Here is a 21,870-nt window from a genome sequence, read left to right as displayed (position 1 = left end):
GGAAGTCATGAGGGCTACCGTAATGACAAGTACACTACTGTTCAAAAGTTTGAGATCACTTCAAAATTGCTTAATTTCTGAAGAAAAAGCACTTTTTGTTCAATGACTATAACATTAAATGAATCATAAATACACTCTATACATTGTTAATGTGGTAAACGACTATTCTAGCTGCAAACGTCTGGTCTTTAATGGAATATGTACATAGGTGTATAGAGGCCCATTTCCAGCAACCATCTCTCCAGTGTTCTAATGGTACATTGTGTTTGCTAATCGCGTTAGAAGGCTATTGGATGATTAGAAAACCCTTGAAAACCCTTGTGGAATTATGTTAGCACAGCTGAAAACAGTTTTGCTGGTTTTCTATTCATTTTTGCAACTCTTTTGATGAACAAAAGTGTGACTTTTAATGGAAAACACAACAAAAATTGAATAGGTGACCCCAAACTTTTGATCGTATAGTGTAAATGGGTGAAAATACGCTCTATTTCTCTGCTTTATGCAGTAGTTTTTGAATTTTCGACATAATCACAAACTGTCTAGGAGTTATGGTCATGAGAAGTACGTATGCCAAACCCTGACAGGATGGTCACAGAAGAGTTAAGAAGAAGGTAAACGAATGTTATTGAATTCAGCATAAAATATTTGGTGTACTGAGGAATAATAGTCAAATATTTTCACATAGTTTGTTTATTTTTTAAGTGAGTTTTAAAGTAAATGTGTGAAATATTGTTTTATTTTCCTGTTCTAGTGAATTAAAGACATTGTTGACCATAAGAAAAAAATAGTGATGCTGTGCTACTAGGTTAATTGTGACTGCTCATTTAAAGTGTGTCATGCTACACATGCACAGCAAACCAAACCAAACATCTGCTGGTTTCATGGCCGCAGAGCAAACCCAGTTGAGCAGATACACACCACAGAGTTCCTATTCACAACACTAAATGTCAACAGTAGCACCACACGTTTAGTCACAGTCAGACCAGAGAAATGACATTTATAGAACCATGTATGTGTCTCTCTCTCTCTGTGTGTGTGTATTTAAGCTGATTTTCTTAAAGGTCTGACTGATTCAGCCCAAGTCTTCAACACGATGAAGAAAAGCATAATGACAAAATGAGAGAGAACAACAACAACGAGTCAAACAAAATGCAGGAAGAAAATACTGCGGTCTGGTGGGAATATATCTGATTAAAATATGAAATGAACTTCATTTGAAGCATTTATACATTTAAGTAGAAAAAAAACGTTTCAGATGTTTGGTCCCAAGCATAAAAGTAGAATAGCTGCCAAATATAACACATTAGTGAATTACCTCTTCGAGTTTAATCTGCAACACCTATAAACGGTGTGAAATCAAATTAGCCATGTAGTGCACTCATGTGGGGGGGGAAGTATTGCAGAATTAGCGAAAGAGTTGTCGTTTATTTACACTCTTTTTACTCTGGCTGATAAATAACAATGTCTCCCTAATGTGTTGAGTATCTCGTCAGCCGCTCACTTCAATCTGGATCCTGACAGAAGATAAACACACAGACCACGGTCGGTCTCCTCAGGTGTAGTACCTACGTAGACCTGCAGGAGGATTAAACTCTGGTATCGCTGCTGCAGTTTTCTCGGGACAGAAAATCTGAGAAAATTGGAAATGGAGCGACAGGACAAGAATGCAAAGCCGTGTGATGGGGACGGAGGGGAATCAGATAAACAACAACACCTGATATTGAGCCGGCCCCTCAGACTCCACCAGAGGAGCAACCTCCTCATTTTCTCTCCATGGTTTTCCTCGCGCAGCCAGCGGCCGCCAAGTCTGCCACACTCACAATTACCTCCTCAACACAGCTGGCAGGGGCTGAGTCTGTGTTTTGCCAGACCTTACAGCCAACACTTTTCACCGGAGGGGGGGGGTAAGATCGTCTTCTAACGTGTATTACAGACTCGGGAGTATAGACACATGATTACAGTGTATACTCACACACACACACGCAGGCACAAACACCCTGCCAAGAGGCATAATAACAACATGCCAGCCCTCATTCGATTCTCATTATAAGACCAATCCGATGATAAACAACACCAGAGATTTCCCTGCCTTTGTTTTTTCCTCCCAGGGCACTTTCCTCCTCATTTTTTCTTCAAATGTCCAGCGTTTTAAGTGACAAGTGACATCTAACAAACCAAGGACTTCACTCCACTCGGATTTCCCAAATGACCCAAAGTGACTTTAATATACGAGAGAAAAGAACGTTGATTCTTCCACCTCGAAACGCAAAAAAGAAAACCAGGCTGCAGAAAACATGGCAGAGCAAGTTGGCAGCCTCTGTAAAGTACACGTAAAAAGGTTTAAGCCAAGCCAAGAAAATCCCAATAATTTGAGTGATTAAAGAAAAAAAAAGAAGAAAAATACAATAAAACGCAATATGAATCCAAGCTTTAATGGAAGCCTTGAATGGAGAGAAGAGGAATACTGTGACCTACAGTAAACCCACTCTCCTCTGTCTGCCACTGGGACTGCAGGTGACCAAGGTGACTTGTATGTCACACATGGTTTGCCTGTTGTATTTGCCCATTTGTTCATAAATCCCCCCGTGGCTCTGTCTTCCGCTGGCCCACACTGACCAATTATTACATATCTCTCAGCAGCCACCCTTCTATCTCTTTTTGTGTGTGTGTGTGTGTGTGTGTGTGTGTGTGCCTCCCACTGGTCTCCATTCTCTCAATTTTTCTGCTTTTCTCTTTTTACACAGCCATCCTTGTGGACCATTAATGTGTGATTGTGTGTTTTTTTTTTTCCTCCTGAGAGAGAAAGGGAGAGAGAGAGAGAGAGAGAGGAGGAAGTGAGGAGTAAAAGAAAACTGGCAGAATCCCTGTCTAATTAACGCTTGTGGTGGCTGGACATGGACATTAGCACGCACACACACACACACACACACACACACACACACACACACACACACACACACACACACACACACACACACACACACACACACACACACACACACACACACACACACACACACACACACAACTTGCACAAACAACACAAACTTGCACACGGTGCACAAAGACGTACGTAGAGAGGCTACCGCCATCACCTCTATTTGCATGGCTCTGTAGTTATTGAATATATTTCACTAAGTTTATGCATAAGGGAAACACACACACACACACACACACACACACACACACACACACACACACACACACACACACACACACACACACACACACTGTGTCCTTCTCCTTCCCCGTGCTCAGAGCCGGTGATTACATCCTGTTTTCCCCACGGAGATGGAAGGCTTCGAGCAGAGGATAAGAAAACGAGGGATGGAAACTGATTGAATGATGAGGGAGTGATAGCAGAGCTGGGGGAATTTGCTGATATAGCTTTTGAGCGGCAATTTACACCTTCCTCGTCCGATAACCATCAAAGTGTAGATGAAGGGAGGGGGCAGGGGGGGGAGGGGAAATGGAGCGAGACAGGAGACTGACTGACAAAAGCCAAGCAGCGAATGTGCTAATTAGCGCTGTATGAGATTATTTTCACAGTCTTTTCTTCAAGATTTCTGATTTTCAGTACTGAAAGGAGATTATCAGGCGTTTGAATCGTTCTGCTTTCCAGCTCCATGCAATCGTGTGTTGTGGCAGTTTTTAACAAGCAGACACATGCAGATTCCCCATACTGTATTATATATTATAATGATGAGACCTTCTGTTTTTGTTTAAAATAAGATTAGATAGATCTTTATTGTCATTGTACACCGAGTGTGCAACCTATACACAAAAGGATACAACAGAATAATAAATACACTTGGTCAATAAACAGGTAAAAAAAAAAAAACGTTGTTTGATGAATTAACATCTAAATTCAGGTGACTTTGTGGAATAATCCTGCACTTGGCTCTTACACCTGTGCAGCTGCAACGACATCATTATTTGCTTTTTGAGCTTAAGCCATTTGGCAGATGATGAAGAATGCTGTTTAAATGCACAGTATGTAATTTGGTGCTGCTGCTGTTTTTTTGTTTTTTTGTTTTTTTTTCTTCCTCAGTCACAACAATAACAGAAGTAGCTTGAATGCGTCGTTAAGGCGGCGCGGAATCCGTAGAATGGGCCGTCACGGGGGGAGATTTGGCAGCAGAGCGTGCTGCGAAAACGAGTTGTCACGAACAACAATCAGTGACAAATGCACAGTAAAGTGCAAAAACTAGTCGTACCAAACATTTCCTTCTGTACTCTGATGGGGGGTTTGCCTTTTAGTTAGAGTTGTTATATAATGTAGATTACATACACTCTTAGAAACAAGGGTTCCAAAAGGGTCCTTCTGCAAGGGCTGAGGTTCTGCCAGGAACCATTTGCTTCTGAAAAACCCTTCCCCGAATAAAGGGTTTTTCAAGGGTTCTTGGTCACACTAATGTTTCCTGTAAGAACCATTTTGATCCAGAGAACCCTTTTAAAACCCCTTTCCTGAATAAAGGGTTTTTCAAGGGTTCTTGGTCACACTAATGTTTCCTGTAAGAACCATTTTGATCCAGAGAACCCTTTTAAAACTCCTTTCCTGAATAAAGGGTTTTAAAAGGGTTCTTGGTGGAACCCTCAAAAAGGTTTCTCATATGAGGACAAGCTGAAGAACCTTATATGGTTCTACGTAGCACTTTTATTTCTAAGAGTGTATGGGATTGTGCATTTGCTTTGTGTTGAAGGATAGATGTAGGTCATATGTCAGGAAGAGTGTGTGCACTGGTTCTATTCTGCATTTTCTGGCACTAAATTCAGTCAAAGTGTACTGAAAATGTCCTTTTATATAAATATGGATTTCTATTGATTTATAGAGTTGGAACATTTTGGAAGATGACAATACCCTACTCAAAAAAACAACAACAACATTGTAATTTTTTAGATATTTTGCAGATAAATGTCACGTTATACGTTCTTATATATCCTGAGGTAATGGTATCATGGTGCTCTCAGCTCTCCGTCTCTCTGGGTGTTAGTTCCAGCCATTTTCCCTGCTGTCACATGTCATTCTCTTCTATTCTCTTAAAACCAGTGACCTGACACACGTGTCTGTGCAGACCAGTGAAGCAGGCGATGGAGCTGATCTTTTTTAAAAAGAAACAAGGTGGTAAAAAAAATACGCCTGAAAAAGGTCTGTGTGGTCTAGTTATTTCAAAATATAAATGTTGGTTTTTCCTCCCGTAATAACTATTTCGAGGGGAGACATTTTTAGCCTCGTACACACCGACAACTATTTCTGATCCATCGTGTTTGCACGTTTATTATCATCACCGATGGCTATTTGGGCGTCTGAGATGCCAGTGTGTTACGATGTGTGTGTGTGTGTGTGTGGTTGGCTCCTGCAGTTACTCAATGTTCTTCTTTCACGCTAAAATTAGCAAAAGTATTCTCAGGATTTTCAAAACCAAGGTGACGTCTCTAAAGATTCCTTGGTGTGCCGCGTATTTGTTTTGTTTCTTTTTCCGAGCACGAGTTATGACATCGCATAATATCATGTGCCAGAAACAAGCTCAACAACTCCACGACTCTCACTCTATTATCTTCATACCGATCGTTTTTGAGTCTAAACGGCGCTGAATATCGCTTATTTCATCACTCGGGTCATTGTAGATTGATGAAATGAATGATACCGAGCTCCGTCGCAGGTTTCAAAAAGCTACGGATCGACTGCGCGATCGACGTGCGTCGTCGCATTGTCGTGCAAGAAATGGCACATTAAACTGATTTTTAGTCCAATAATCAAACCTGAGAATCTGAAACTGCTTTCACACGTCGCGGTGTCACTTGCAGCGTTAGCAGCACTCGCTGTGCAAGCTTTTAATTACATTTTTAATTCTGAGCCTCCTCCTTTTATTGACATTAGTGCGGTAGAGTTTTTAACCGTTTCTGTGCATAAGAGTGTGCCACGCGCGTGTGTGCAGAGGTGGAGCTGTATGTGTTTTTCACTATCACAGTGTATTTGACTCATTAGTCAGCGACTGCTATACGACGATCAGGTGGGAATCGCTGGTTACTGGTGCCATCGCGTTTTGCATCTCGGAAACTATCTGCGGAAGTGTGTGTGTGTGTGTGTGTGTAATGAATCTGACATACAGGCAGGCACAGACAGGCCGGCACGAATAATGAAACTCCTAAGAGCAGGTGGTGCAAATAATAAACAGAACGGATGCAGAGTCACGTTCCCGTATAGACCTCTGTCACAGCACCTCTGCTGTGAAGAAGCATGGTGTATATGAACAAGCCAGGAGAGAGAGAGAGAGAGAGAGAGACGGTCTCTGTTCTTATTAAAATAGAAAATACTATATGTGCTTGAAATTTGATTGAAGATTTTGAGGTCTTCGTTTCAAACCCCACACTTTTCCTCGTTGCTATTCACACTCCATCTCTCCTCAAACTCCTAATGACATCTCATTTCCCCATCTGTCCTTTTCCATTTCCTCTATATTGTGGATTTCTTTTCATCATTTACTTTTTGCTGCCAGGAGAGAGCGTCATTAACGGCGGTGGAGATCGTAGTCAACAGACTTAAACTGACTACAACCGGGCTGACTTACACGAAAATTGGAATAATTTGAGTAAGAGTATACGCTTGAGCTGGAGAGAGCATTTTGGAGCGTCGTCTTTTTATTGGCACACGATACAAATGTGAGAAAAGTGCCTCACAATTTTCTGGTTATTGTGAGTGCATGACCTTCAAATTTGTGAGATAAACGTGGGTATATTTTGTTATTTTGAAGCAAATTAACCACAATTCACCCTGGTGCACCCAAGGTAATTTGCCATGGGAATAATACACAACTCCTTATATGGACATCCTGGGGTGTGTGTGTTTATAGGTCACATATTCAGGCAAACTTTATATTGCATTTTTTAGTAGTGATATAAAGTAGCAATAGCTGTGCAGAAGTCACACAATGGACCGTTTTTGAAATTTCCTTTTTGTTCATAAAAACGAGCCATGTGAACTTTGAACTGTGACATATTTCAAAATTTCCAAAAGTTGGCAAAAATTATTATTCTTTTTATTGCCTAAAGGCTGTGCTGAAAAAAATATAAGATATATATAAGACATTCTATATTGCACATTCTTATAGCCTGTAGGTTTTAACATAGTAATGGAAGAAAGCAGCCGAAATGCTCTGAGCTGTAAGGGTTAAAAGCTCCACAAATGCCAAAAATGAAGGATCGCATAATGAGGAATATCCTCATTATTTAAGAGCATAATTCAATCCAATAAATACACTAGAAGAAGGAAAAGACAGCAACAGAAACCATTAATTTTGCTGTGAAAACAACCAGTAGCAGAAATTGAGGGTTTTCACTTTCAGAACAAAGAGAAACACAAAAACACATTAAAGGGGAAACCATTTAGTTTGTAGCAGTGTATTTCTTAAGGTATCATGGCCGGAGGCAAAGGCTGGACATTCTGACCCGCTCTTTCTTGTACCTCTTTGGGAGTCCATTTATCAAGCGCTGGGAAAAAAAAAGAAAAAAAAAAAGAACCTGATAAGTGGGCAGGTCAAAGTTACAGCTGTGGAGGCTGCAGTCAGCATGACCTGCAGCCAAACCAAGAGCCTGTATTTCACTGCACTGAAACCCCCCACACCCCATTAATCCACATGCTCCATCAGTTAATAGTGACTTGTAGTTCATAAAAAAAACGTGTAGTTCAGTTCACCCATCCCTCACACATGACTGTTGATTGTTTTGAAGAGAGAAGAGAACAGAACGTCCAACGGATGTGCTTTGATTTACGATTTCCTACGTTATAAACGTATCACAAATAGCAAATGACAAGGAAAACATGCATAAGGGAAGTTTTATAGGTCTCGAAACCGCAGATGCTAATAAAACTTCCCAATGTTATTTTGGTACTGACCAAACTTCCTCTGTATCACTGACATGTTCTTGTTATTCCATATCAAATTTCTTATGCGATAATCTCATAAATCCTCAAGATTAGGGCTGTCACTTTTTTTTGACCTGGAAATTTGGATATCTGCTCGAACCTGGGGCGGAAGAGTCAAACATGATCCTGGAGTGACCTTAATTTACGTTGAATTCATCTGAATTAGTAGGGATGACAAATTAAACAATTTTAGTTTAAGTTGCACTGTGTGACTGCAAGAAAACACTTAATCCGGCTCAGAGTTTAAAAAATTTGTATCGTTCAGCAATCGGTATCAAAGTCCAGATATCGATACCATTATAGAAAACTTGTAATCAATACCCAGCCCTTATTCCTACAAACAAATCTGCACAAAAACACCATCTGCAGAAAATGCAGAAAATGCTGCTGTGAAACAGTAATAACCTACACGCAATCAAAGTTCATATTTTGCTAACATCACAGTAGAGATACAATTAGGAGGAAATAACATGCTGGAGACTATTATACCTGCATTAATGTCTCATTAAGCACTATGCAGAAGGCTCGACACATGCTAAACCGAGCTGAATATTAGAACAAAAGAACACCGGAGGAAACGGTGTCACGGGTGTGAGCAGCTCCATAACGGTGCCGTTTTTGTTTTTGTCTTGTTTCATTTCCTGAGTCACCTCCATGTGGCATTTCTCTGCAAGCTTCAAAAGGTATGTGTCGATAATAAACATAAATTATCGCTCTCATTCTCTCCCTCGCTTAATGTCCCCGTTTCCCGTCTCTTTTTTTGTTCTCCATTCCAAGAATTTTGGCAAGAAGAGAACGCTGCGACAACAGCGGAGGACAATTGACGATTGTAACCTGAAAACACGTCAGGAATAAGCTCATTAAAGCATGAGCCTTTTGTTTAAAACTGTGACTTTGTTCGATTCTCTGTTCTGGTTGTGTCGCTGCTGCTGCTGCTGCTGCTGCTGCTGCTTCTCATTACATTTAATCAGGAACGTTTACACGTGGGACTCAAGGTGAATGCAATTTAGACTCTAATAGAACAGAGAGCAAGAGGAACCACTTATTACTTACACTTTGGATTGGACTCTAATGAAATGTTTGTATGCAGGATGCAGTTCTGCATTGTCAAGTGTTTCTGTTTCATACTGTTTTTTATCAGAGATAGTATTTTTCCTTTGTGGTATTAGACGTAAAATTCATAGATTCAATGTATCAACACTTCTGTATAAGCGTAACCCTTTAACACAGAGCGTATCGCAGACGACGTGTATTTTGAGTTACAGTAATTATGTGACAGTTTCGGAAAAAATCCAGCGGTTTCTGAAAGCTGACAAGTTGCAAATCAAAGCCAGCGTATGAGAGGCCGTTTGAGAATTAATTCAGTCTTGCGCTAACGTTACATCATACTCTATCACAAACACGACTATAGTCACACACACATGTTACTATAGTCTGTTTGTGAGAGAGTATGATAGTGTGTGTGTGACTATAGTAGTGTTTGTGAGAGAGTATGATAGTGTGCATGCGTGACTATAGTAGTATGTGTGCGTGACTATAGTAGTGTTTGTGAGAGAGTATGATAGTGTGTGTGTGACTATAGTGGTGTTTGTGAGAGACTATGATAGTGTGTGTGTGACTATAGTAGTGTTTGTGAGAGAGTATGATAGTGTGTGTGTGACTATAGTAGTGTTTGTGAGAGAGTATGATAGTGTGTGTGACTATAGCAGTGTTTGTGAGAGAGTATGATAGTGTGTGTGTGACTATAGTAGTGTTTGTGAGAGAGTATGGTAGTGTGTGTGTGTGACTATAGTAGTGTTTGAGAGAGAGTATGATAGTGTGTGTGTGTGACTATAGTAGTGTTTGAGAGAGAGAGAGAGAGTATGATAGTGTGTGTGACTATAGCAGTGTTTGTGAGAGAGTATGATAGTGTGTGTGTGTGACTATAGTAGTGTTTGAGAGAGAGAGAGTATGATAGTGTGTGTGCGTGACTATAGAAGTATGTGTGCGTGACTATAGTAGTGTTTGTGTGAGAGTATGATAGTGTGTGTGCGTGACTATAGTAGTGTTTGTGAGAGAGTATGATGTAACGTGAGCGCAAGACTGTATTACTTCTCAAACGGCCTCAAATACGAACGTGTGGTTATTACTGTAATTTCACTTGTGCTGTTGCAGGAAGCCTGCGAATCAGTGTGTTTGTCACCAAAGAGGAAAAACACAGTGTTTTTTCTGATAAACTTTTAGTTCTTCTTCATTTTAAATTGGTTAATACACCATTTTAACATGCAGTAAATTGTAAATAACAGCCAAATGGGCAATAAAACACAAGTTTTATTGTTCTCAATTGTCGCAGAATAGACTTTTGCCTCACTCACACGTCTACCGCTTCCTCATCTTCCACATGAGGGTCACAGGGAGCTGGAGCCAAATCCCAGCTGACACACGAGGGGCCAAAGTCGAGGTACATCCTGGACAGGTCACCAGTCCATCACAGGACCGAGCAACCATTCACTCTCACATTCACCCCCACGGACAGTTTAGAGTGTCCAATTAACCTAAGTTGCTGTGAGGCACTCTCCTGCCTTGTGGCCCCCGTGCAAAGACCTGCGATACATTTATTTATTGATATTTTCAAGACGAACTTAAATGGAGAGATTCATGTTGTGAATAAGTGAACATGATTCTTCTCAGTATCAAAGTGTACACCCCCTGATTCAACCCAAACGTACACACACACACACAAAAGCAATTACTTCATCCGGCGACTATCACACTGATTTCCCCCCAGATCCCAACGTTTGCACCTGGTCTGTTTCACTTTATCTCAGCTCCCTCTCCTCTCCTCTCCTCTCTTATGTTTTCACTGCTGTTATTAAGTCCTGTTGCACTCTTTCAAGTCTCAGACTTTCAGGTATTGCATTAGACTTTGTCACATTCAATTTCAGTCTTTATTCATCTTTATTTATCTGTTGTTTCTTCTGAGATAATATGCTAACACAATCTCTGTGTTTTTTTGTTTTTTTATTTACAGAATTTTGGGGGAAACAAGATGACAAAGATGTTAGTGGAAGAAACTTCAAAAGTGCCGTCTAACCTTTGAAAACTCACAACAACCCAGTTTGCTGCTTGTATTCAACCTCATTCATAACATCCAAACCATCCATTTTTATGGCTAATTGATTGACTTTCATGGCCACGGTCCATCTGCTGTGATAACTGAAATATCACAAGTGCATTAGGGCTGAACAATTCATCTAAATGTTATTGAAATCTCAATATAGCCTGCTGCAATTTTCAATATTTGATCACTTATTGTCTTGATCTATACAGATCTTATTGTCCAGACTGCAGAGAACATCTTTATCTCTCGAAGATCTGCACAAATATGTGTTTTTCGAATGAAAATGAGAATAACGATGTAAAAAAATACCATTCCCTCTGATATCGCGAATCATATCGCAATCGCAATAAGGTGTCTATTCAAGATCGTTCATCTGTAAAAAGATAACTGTAACATGGCTCATGCAACGGCACAGTATGTGATCTTTACCTGCACATTTGATGCACCTAACTGTGATTAGACTGATAATAATCTTAGTTATGAAAGCTGTCATATAAGTGATCGGTGAGCTGTAACAAGTGTGTTTCTCACTCCTCCTCTGCAGCGGCGGGCAACACTTTTTTTTCCGACGCATTCCTCAGAGGACCGCGCTAAATAATTGAGCGCGGTACATCACGCTAACCTCTCTAATGCGACGGCTGGAAATGCTCCTCTTTGGCAAGACATCGGATGTCAGGTGGTATTGATGACGACGCTACTCTCAGCTGGTTTTATAGGCAAAACACTGTCAAACAAATCCTCACCTTTAGCAGCACAATATATATATACTTAGTCCATTTCTCTTGAAATGTCAGTCATGAGATTTTATACACACACACATATGCATAAATATGCAGTGCCACATAGTCCTGCTCATTCTATCGTTGCACTTGCAATTCTTTACTTTGAGTTAAAAGCATTGTCTAATGAGGGAGACGCTAAATGCAATTCCGACTGCAAACGCCTAGTAATCCTATAAAATGTACCGAGCTATTACATCATCTCCACCACCTGAGTGCCCATTTAATCTTTTACATGGGACTTGTCAAAGTCTTACATCACTTAAAGTGCTCTCTAAACTCGCTCCGGTGCACTGTTTGCATTTTTTGTGCACTTTACCTTCCCAGCATACATTGAGATATCTCAGCTTTTATTACCCCGGTGTCCCGAGGAATAATATTGACCAGCAGCATCTCCTTTTTTTTTAATAAGAGGCGTCCTGAACATATTTTGGTGTTTCATCACATTTTCTAAATGCCTTGAGAGAAGAGACCAAGTGCATACGCCTGGGTAACAAAATGAAGACAGATGATTGTTCCTTTGGTCCATTGATTGAGATTGGTATTTTAATCTATATTAACAGCAAAACAAGGTCAGATCACATTTTATTGAGCCCAGGCATTGATTTCTGTGACTGATGAGCTTCTTTTAGTTACCATTCTCCCTCTTGACTTTCTATACTTAGGCATTGGCTTTCCTTTGACCCAGTCATCAATTATTACCCTGAATGAAATGACACCCTGATGTATAAGCCATGGCCGCAGTTTGCCTCGCAAATAACTCGCTCTCTTACCCCTGCATGTGTTTTAATTTACTACACTTAGTTTTGACTGGGTCCAGGTGAAGGCCAGGGGAGGTCAGAGCAGACAGTATTGATGAGGCGGTGGAAAACGGAGAAAATGCTGATGTAGCCACTGCGAGGGAAATAGATAACACTGACAGGGGAGCGTAACTCTCCTCGGTCGATTATTAAAATGGGAGAGAAAGCTGCATGTGTGTGTACAGTTTATGCTGTCTGTCTGTCTGTCTGTCTGTCTGTCTGTCTGTCTGTCTGTCTGTCTGTCTGTCTGTCTGTCTATCTATCTATCTATCTATCTATCTATCTATCTATCTATCTATCTATCTATCTATCTATCTATCTATCTATCTATCTATCTATCTATCTATCTATCTATCAGCTTAAAGTTAGCTAAGAGAAGACATTGCTAGCCAAGAGAAGACATTGCTATCTATCTATCTATCTATCTATCTATCTATCTATCTATCTATCTATCTATCTATCTATCTATCTATCTATCTATCTATCTATCTATCTATCTATCTATCTATCTATCTATCTATCTATCTATCTATCTATCTATCTATCTATCTATCTATCTATCTATCTATCTATATGTCTATATGTCTGTCTGTCTGTTAGCTCAAAGTTAGCTAAAATCTTATATCTTAAAAGATGCAGTTTTATTTTTGTTTTGTTTTATGGAACAAAACACCTTGTCTATTAATCAGAAGATAACATGTACATTGATCAATCGTGGAACTTATCGTTAGTACGTGTTGGAAACAATCCATATCCATAAGTTGTCGTTTCCTCAACAACTTATGGATGGTATGGTAGTTTTATTTTTAATAGTGTCACGCAGTAATGTTCCATCTTGTTTGAAATCTATAAGGCTTGATATTTTAGCCAAGTTTGCTCAGCCCCGCCTCTCTGTCCATCTGTCTAACACCGGATTCCAGGTACACCTGCCACTTCCTTTGGTTACCTTACTTTTAACTGAAAGCTGCCATGTACACAATTAAATAAGGTTCCGTTTCTCTGTGCCAGAAATACTGCAGCTTTGTGCGTGTGTGTGTGTGTGTGTGTGTGTGTGCACACTAAGCTCCTGCTGTGCTGATTTCAGCAGGAACAGATGGTCCTGCCATGGCTCTGTCTCAGCTCCACAGTCTGTGAGAAGACGTGTGAACGTGCATACGTGTGTGTGTGTGTGTGTGTGTGTGTGTGTGTGTCCTGCTGGTTTACCTCCCCTGCTTTTATGTCACATGCGGCACACAAATACACACTACCCTCACCCAAACACCAAAGTCGATTGTCGCAGTGTAAGTGATCCCTCTGGTCTTTGGCCTACTTTGTCCGTTCCGTTGACACTTAAGAGTCTTAATCCTGCTTAAAAAAGGCTCTTCGCTGCTTAAGCTCAAGTTTACTGTTGGTGTGCATGTGTAAATTAACCTATATTCACAGAAAGGCTTGATAATGTGAAAAGAGGACAAAGTATCACCAGCACACAGTGTGCATAACTATGAAATTCTCATACACACATTATTGTTATCATGCTATTGTTATTAACACATTTGTGGACTAATAACATTAATAGGTAATGAGATTAATTGGGTTAGTAGATTTAAGGTCTAAATCTCAAAGGTTATAAAATAAAGGTATAGAAACTAGTATCAGGGTGATGTCACAACCAAAACCGAGAACACACATGACATAAAAGCTCCATAAAATGTCGCTGAAACCTTCCCCATTAAGAAATATTGAGAGCACAATGACAGCTCAGGTTAACCAGCACTCATTCCCTAATGTGCTTCTGCTCCATAATAATAAAAAAAAAAACTACTGCCGAAAAACACACAGGCGTAGTACTACTTTGTATCCCATTGATGTGCCACACTCGCTCAATTTCCTTCAATAAAAGCAGCAGTACAGCGGGTCCAGATTAGTAGATTTACTGAGACGCATTACAAAAGCCAAATTGCATTGCAGGATTAAGTGTATTTAAGGATTTAGCTTCACGGAATGGACTGGAAATTATATTTTGTTTTATGTTCTGGGGGCATCAATGGACACATAGAACGACCTCAGGGACTTGCGGGCGTGTCTTGTCATTCTGTCTCCTTCCTGTTTTTCTGGTTTTATACAGTAAGCACAACCCCCCGTCCTCCCAATCTACGGTGATTTTAGCAGGAGCTGAGTGACTCCATTCAGTCCAGGTCAAATTTGGGCAGTGTTTCTCGACATGGCTGTTTCATTGCCCACTTCCTTCCTGTCTCACTCGGACTCAGGGGAGATGACGGAAAAGCCGAGAGAGAGAGAGGAAGGAACGGGAGGAGGAGGAGAGAGGACGGGTGATGTTGAAAAGCATTGGGCAGGTAAAATGGTAATAGTTTGAAAATGTGAGTTTCTGGCACAAGAAATGTATTTCAAACACCTCACTAATAAAAGTATAATTTAATATAAAACCCCCAATTTAGTCACGTTGGACCTGTGTTTTATAAAGAGACATATTGTTGCCAACATAATGGATGTGCCAATGAAGAAGTTGAGAGATATGACTTAAGTGTTTTTGTCAGCTGCCCAAAACTTTTACAACAAACCAGAAACAAGTACAGTGGTCGGGCGTAATTTTATAATTTCCTATTTAACGACACCGGAGTTAACGTCCGCGTTTCATTACCGCTGTCAAAATAAGTTAGCGGACGTCAAAGCAAAGTGGACAATTTAACAGTTAGTGGAGGAGGACGGGCGGGAATTTTGATGAATTATCGAGACAGAACAAATTTTACGGTGACTGGAAATAAAGAACACTTTGTGAAAAAGGGGTGGGACGGATGGATTTAGAGAAGAATAATTGAGCCCGAGTTAGGACGTGCATGGGTTATCTCACGGGGGGGAGTGAGTAAAGAGATAAAGTGAAGAGTTAAAGGCAGTAACGGGGGGAAAGTAAAGAGACAGGAAGGAAGGAACCGGTGGTAAAGTGATGAAAGAACAGGAAGGAGAGAGGAAGAGCCTTATCTTTAATCACAGCTGTCCTTTTCACACATTTCAGTACAAATTCACAATGAATTATGACGAAATCCACCCCCCAAAAAATGTAATTGGATTTAATTTTAATTAATTGGTGTCTTGCCCCAAAGCCATCTCCATTAAAAACACAAATGAACGTGTAAAATAAAGTTCCTCTTAGTTTTTAAACCACACATTTTGCGTCCCCACTTGTGTTTTTATTGCATATTGAATTAGACAAATGCAAACACACTAAAGTGCCAATGGAAATATATCAGACAAGGTGTAAATGTCCATCTTCTCCAGAGCAACACACATTAGTTTAGTGAAAGCTCCTGAAATGACATGATATAAACATAATCTTACTTCTCTATTTAACATCTTATTATTACTGGAGCATAGTGCAAGGTGTTCGCAAGGTATCATATTTCCCCTCGCCATAAATACTCCAGCCACTAGGGGGTTTTCTCAAACACGTGTTGTTTTGGAGCATTTACTGTCGTCGCTCCTCTCAGGGGGGGGGGGGGGGGACAGTTTCCTAGAAACCTACATACACCTCAGTTTAACACAGGCACTAAAACTTTTTCTGAAGTTTTTCCATCATCATTTTCCACACACAGCCTCCGGGGGGGGTTCAGCATCCTGCAGTGATGGACACTAACAAGCATGCAAGCAGAAAAAAAAAAAAAACAGGAGAAAACACAAACAAAAAGGGAGAGTGGAGGAAACACATCCTCAGCTCTGTCAGCGTGCAGTTGAGTGTCTCTTTCTGTAATTAGGTCACTTCTTTTAAAACCAGTATTTGAACAGACAAGGAAGCACAGCAACATCCTGACGTGGATGTGTTTGCACTTGTGTGCCACGACGGAAGCGTTAGTTTGCGACCATGCAGGCATGAGACAAAAAAAAAAGGGACTCGGCCTCAACTTTTCCTCTTGGGATTGGTCGCCGTGACGACGGAAGCGTTTGCAGCTGATCGTAGGACGAGCATGCGGAAGAGTGAGAGAGATGCACATAAAGACACACACACACACAGAGAGAGAGGCAGATAACACTGGGATACATAGATTTAAAGGCACCATATGTAAGAATGTGGCCAAAAACGGTAACTACATTCAAATTCAAAATACCGAGGTCTTTTAGGTTTCGTTTTCTGACGTAACTGGCAAACCGTGGTTGCTCGACTGACTGCAATGATTGGTAGATGGTGGTAGGTGGCGCCACATGCCAAAACATGTTTCAAAACATAAACATGATTTGCAGTCTGCAAAATATATTTTTTAACACAAATATTATGGCTGTACTGTTGTTGTTGGTGAGTTCAGTTTGTTATATGAACATTATTCCTGAGTCTCTGTGACATATTAGGAGGATTTTATTGCCAGTTGCTTTAGATTTATTACATAATGCACCTTTAAAGAACTTAAATCTGTCATATGCAGTAGCCTCATTTAAGGACACAGCTGCCACACGCGACACTTAACCGCCTGACATTCGATCTCCAGCAGAAAACGTGCAAGGTGGCAGGAGGAAGACAAAAAAAAGGCAGCGACCCAATATGCACTCCTCCTCCTCCTCTGACTCCGACTCTGACGGAAAACAGAAACCAACAACGAACAAAAACAGCATCGAGGGACTGTAACATCTCGTCTTACAACCACACAATCAGACTCCATGTATATTTTAAAAGCGATGGAAACCTGTGACAATGGCTTCTCGTGATCCAAGATTAGTTGAGGGCGCCTTTAATGACGGAACGAGGGCAAACGAGGAGATCACCTTTCCATGCTGGCAGGCTAATTACAGCATCACCCGAGGGCTATTTGTCCAAATTCGGTCATAAAACATTTAGCTTAGAGTATCTGAACTTATGCTCTTAAGCCAACTTTAATTAACCCGTCAACATCGCACTGTGGGAACTGAAAGAACTCTAAATGCGGATCAACAATATCTAATTATGACTTCCTGTAACAGCGTAAAAAAAGAAGTTATTAACCCTACTAAATGAATATCTGATTTGCCCAAGTCTCCCCTGTGCTTTGACTTTGACATATTCTGCTTGTATCAGCACAGTAAATAGGTAGAAGCTCAACAGAGGAAACCAATGTCTCCGGGTTTTTTTTTCTTCCTCTGCAATAGCTTTGTCAATATTTACATAATGTGCAGCCAATGTTACAGACTATGAATTATTTATGGAGACTTAAGGAAGAGCCCCATAAGACATATATACCCTGTCTGTGTGCATATGTGTGTGTGTGTGTGTGCTTGTATTTGTAACCTCTTTAGGGCTTGTTTTATGGCATAAACACAGACCAGTAGTCGCCATGGAGACCGAAGCCTCGTCCCCGATGAAACTGTTTAAGTTTACGGCTGTGTTGAGGTAAAGTTATTAGATGTTCAAAGTGGAACAGAGCTGCGCAACACCTGTGTGTGTGTGTGTGTGTGTGTGTGTGTTGACTAAAGTGACGGTGAGAGAGCAGGAGAGAGTGTGTGTGAGAGACAGAGTGATGCGCTCTGCTGCGCTCACCGGCAAAGTCACTGCCTTTCTCAAGGACACTGCAGCTAACGGCGAAGAAAGAGAGAAGCTGTGACACACAGGCCAAAAGGAACAAGAACAACACACATAGAAATGAATGGGAGTGAATGAAGATAAAGAAAAACGAGCAGAGAGAAAGCAATGAGAGTGGAGGAGGCGGCAAAATTAGATAAATGAGAAATAAAGACCAGAACGAGGGCCTTTCTGCATGGAGCTTCCATGTTGTGTGCGTGGGTTTTCTCCGGGTTTACCGGTTTCCTCCCACATCGCAAAATCACGCAGAGGATTAGGCAAAGAGAGTGAGAGTGGTAGTCCAAAAAAAAACGGTGTCATTATTTTTTGCGTGGTAAATCATTTTAATGATAACTCGTCGATGCTCAAAACTGTAGGGGACACACAAAATCAACCGACACATCGACAACAGCGGAGGAGCTTTTTTGCTGCTCGTCTCTGTCACAGCGCATCCACTCAAACCACCTGCGGCAATCCATTTTTTTAACGCACAAACACACAAACGTGGGACCCAGACACACACTTCCACTAAGACGAGGACGCGGCGGGGAAGGCCACATGCATGAAAGCTACTTTACATACATAAGCAAGGCCGTTTATCAAAGCACTGAGTGATCCGCTTCCACTATAGGACCTCGGGGCTCTGATCGACTGTGAAACCAACAATGTGTTGAACCTCAAAGCGTCCGCAGTGTGCAGCTGTTATTACACCGAGGACCGGAGCACAAGACGAACAAGGGTTCTTTTAGTTCATCCAGAGATGACACGGCTGAAGAACAGGTGAGCACACAGTGATTGTATTAGCTTTAAAATGAATACTGTAGGTAAAAGTAGAGAGAGTTTAGTCTGGTGGTTTAAATACTTAAGATTAGGGAACACATATTCACCATTAACTAGGTGCTTACTAACATATATAAGTAGCATACTAGCCCTTTATTAGTAGTCATTAAGCACATATTAACACCTTATTCTACCTCTATTACAACATCAATTAACATTTCTCCTATATAAGGTGTTAATATGTGCTTAATATTTACTAATAAAGGGCTAGTATGCAACTTATATGCATGTTAGTAAGCACCTAGTTAATGTGTTCCCTAACCTAAAGTGTTACCCACTATATAATATGCAACATTTCTGCAGAAAATATCTAAAAATCATGAGACTGACCACGCAAACCATTTCAAATACAGTTTAAATAAAAAATAAACCTTATTTCTATTCTATTCATTTCGTTTATTATCATAACATATACCAATTTTTGCTGGGTGTCAGCTCAGTATTGCACGATGCAAAACACGTTAAAAAACATGTTAAAGGTTCAGTATTTACAATCATATGAAAATATGTCCACGTTTTTTATGTATATCATACAAATATAATAACAAAATCTGCTTTCTCCTTGTGTGTGTGTGTGTCTGCATGTGAGTGTGAGACGGGTTGCAGGTGTGCATGCTTGGTTAAAACCACATGTGTGTGTGTGAGTGAGTGTCTAGGTGGATCCTGGGAGCTGCTTCCAGTACAAGAGGCCGGATTGACCCAGTTGCACTGGACTTTCCTTGAACCTTGCTTGTTTTTTTTTAATAAACCTTTTAAAATGCTTTGTTTCAGTTTGTTGCTGGTGGTTTTATTGGTTGTTGGTAAGAGGAAGTGTGCCCTAGGCCTGGTCCTAACAGTTACCCATCTCTTCTATAGCTTCCCCTCCTCGTGAAACATCAGAGTGAGGAAGGAAATGTGCAGAATGACTAGTTCGTCTTTTGTGTTTTCATGTTATTGTGTGTTATTTGTCACTCATGGACCATGACTACCCATTGCGTGTTTGCTGTGCTGAGGGGGAAAACCAAAGGCAACAACAACAACCAAAAACAACTCCCCTGATCCTCTACTGTTCGCTGCTTCCCGATGACATCAAACTGCCTCTTTTGTGTTACAGTACATACAGGCTTATACCTCGGCTTGTGTCAACATGTGGCATTTGATGGTCTGTTGTTTTCCACTTGAGGAAGATCGGCAGATCTGTGCCGGGCATTCTTGAAGCTCAGGCAGACTCGGCGCGCTCGTGACACACGTCTGAAAATGGCACTGGACATCTGACTCCTGTCCCATCGTTCACTCTCTGGGTAGTTTGTCATAAAAATGACCCCTGATACGACAACACACACACACACACACACACACACACACACACACACACACAGACACACACACACATGCACCTCTCACACTCTCTCAGCTGTGGGCTCAGCAGGGGTGTGAACCAACATGTCCGCTACAGTGCCTCTCTTGTTTTCTGGCTGACTGGGCAGCAGTGTAAACAATGAGCCAGCAAAGCCCGGGAGCAGCCTTTCACATACGCGGCGAGACAGAGATATAGTGCGGAGAGATATAAAGACACAGCGATAAGAGCGGAATCCGTTATTCATTTCACTCACCTCCCCTCCTATCCTCCTATCTCTTTATCGGCCCACTTCTTTTTTTTTTTTTCCTCCCCGGCGTCTATCAGCCAGTCTGCCTGCCTGTCTGGAGTCACCGTGTCAGCGCGAGGAGGCTTCAGTACCTGAGGAGACACAAGTTCAGAGGTCCTTAACATCACTGTGACAGCACTTAAGGATCATGTTCAGCTTATGTCACTGACCAGCTGACTTCAAAGAGAGGAGGAGGGACGTGTTTGCTTAAAACAGGACAGGAATGTTTCTGCTTTCAGAGAGAGAGAGAGAGAGAGAGAGCTGCACAAAAGAAGGATGAGAGCATGAACGAGTGAGACCTCCATTAAACACACTCTGGTGAGTGCATCTTTAATCTCTGTGTGATAAGAGTAATTATTCGGCAATGAGGTATGACCGATTGACTCGCGTTGGCAGCCAGGAACGGAAACTGAAGACGATATAAACGTGTTTTTGAGAGACAACTGACAAACAAATTGATGCCCCGGCCCCCCGTAATTGCAACATAAATAAGTGCGAGTGTGCGGCAACATTCACTCTGCAGGCACACACTTCACAGAGAACAGGGAAGTCGGATGTGTGTGCCCTTGCTGCAGCAGCCGCTGTCGGCTTTTTTCACCTTCAAAATCCTACTGTAGTGGTTTGAATATTCTAACGCGAGCTCTACTTCTCATACTTAGATCTGCAGTTTCAAATCTCAGACACTACACTCTTAGAAACAAGGGTTCCTTCTACAAGGGCTGAGGTTCTACCTGGAACCATTTGCTTCTGAAAAACCCTTTTCCCCGAAGAAAGGGTTTTTCAAGGGTTCTTGGTCACAATAATGGTTCCAGTAAGAACCATTTTGATCCAAAGAACCCTTTACAACCCCTTTCCTGAATAAAGGGTACCCTCCAAAAGGGTTATCCTATGAGGACAAGCCAAGGAACCTTATATGGTTCTACTTAGCACTTTTATTTCTAAGAGTGTATTGTCTTTGCTCTCACGTGGGATTATGTTCGATTGTGCATGTGCTCTATGATGTTCCTGCAGTAGTTGTTGGAGGAAACCAGCAACTACATCCTTTCTGGTCATGTTTAGGAAGATATATTAGAGAGCTTTTACAGACTGTAGAGAAATGGGGCCATTAACACTTTATTAGACACTGGCCAATGTGTCCCTCTCTTCTATCAGCTGCAGCACTTTGAGGCACCATTAACTGATGGACCAATAGTCATTAAATAATTATGCAAATTTGCACTACTGTAAATCAGCGAGGACAGTTGTGATCGCTGGACCAGTGAGAGATATTTATATATATATATA

At 41.1% G+C, this 21,870-nt stretch overlaps 1 protein-coding gene across 1 annotated transcript in view; it reads right to left on the bottom strand.

The window, feature by feature from the left end:
- The window catches only part of strbp (spermatid perinuclear RNA binding protein), a 56,675-nt gene extending 36,023 nt beyond the window's left edge, over window positions 1-20,652 (bottom strand). Inside the window, exon 1 of the mRNA XM_083902674.1 lies at window positions 20,554-20,652. The gene's annotated coding sequence lies outside the window, so the exon portion shown is untranslated. The remainder of the gene's footprint in view (window positions 1-20,553) is intronic.
- Window positions 20,653-21,870: the final 1,218 nt, after the last annotated feature.

Source organism: Microchirus variegatus, assembly GCF_963457635.1.
Source record: "Microchirus variegatus genome assembly, chromosome: 16".
Taxonomy (NCBI): Eukaryota; Metazoa; Chordata; class Actinopteri; order Pleuronectiformes; family Soleidae; genus Microchirus; species Microchirus variegatus.
The sequence above is the reverse complement of the archived record's forward strand: the minus strand, read 5'-3'. Positions and strand labels throughout refer to the sequence as shown.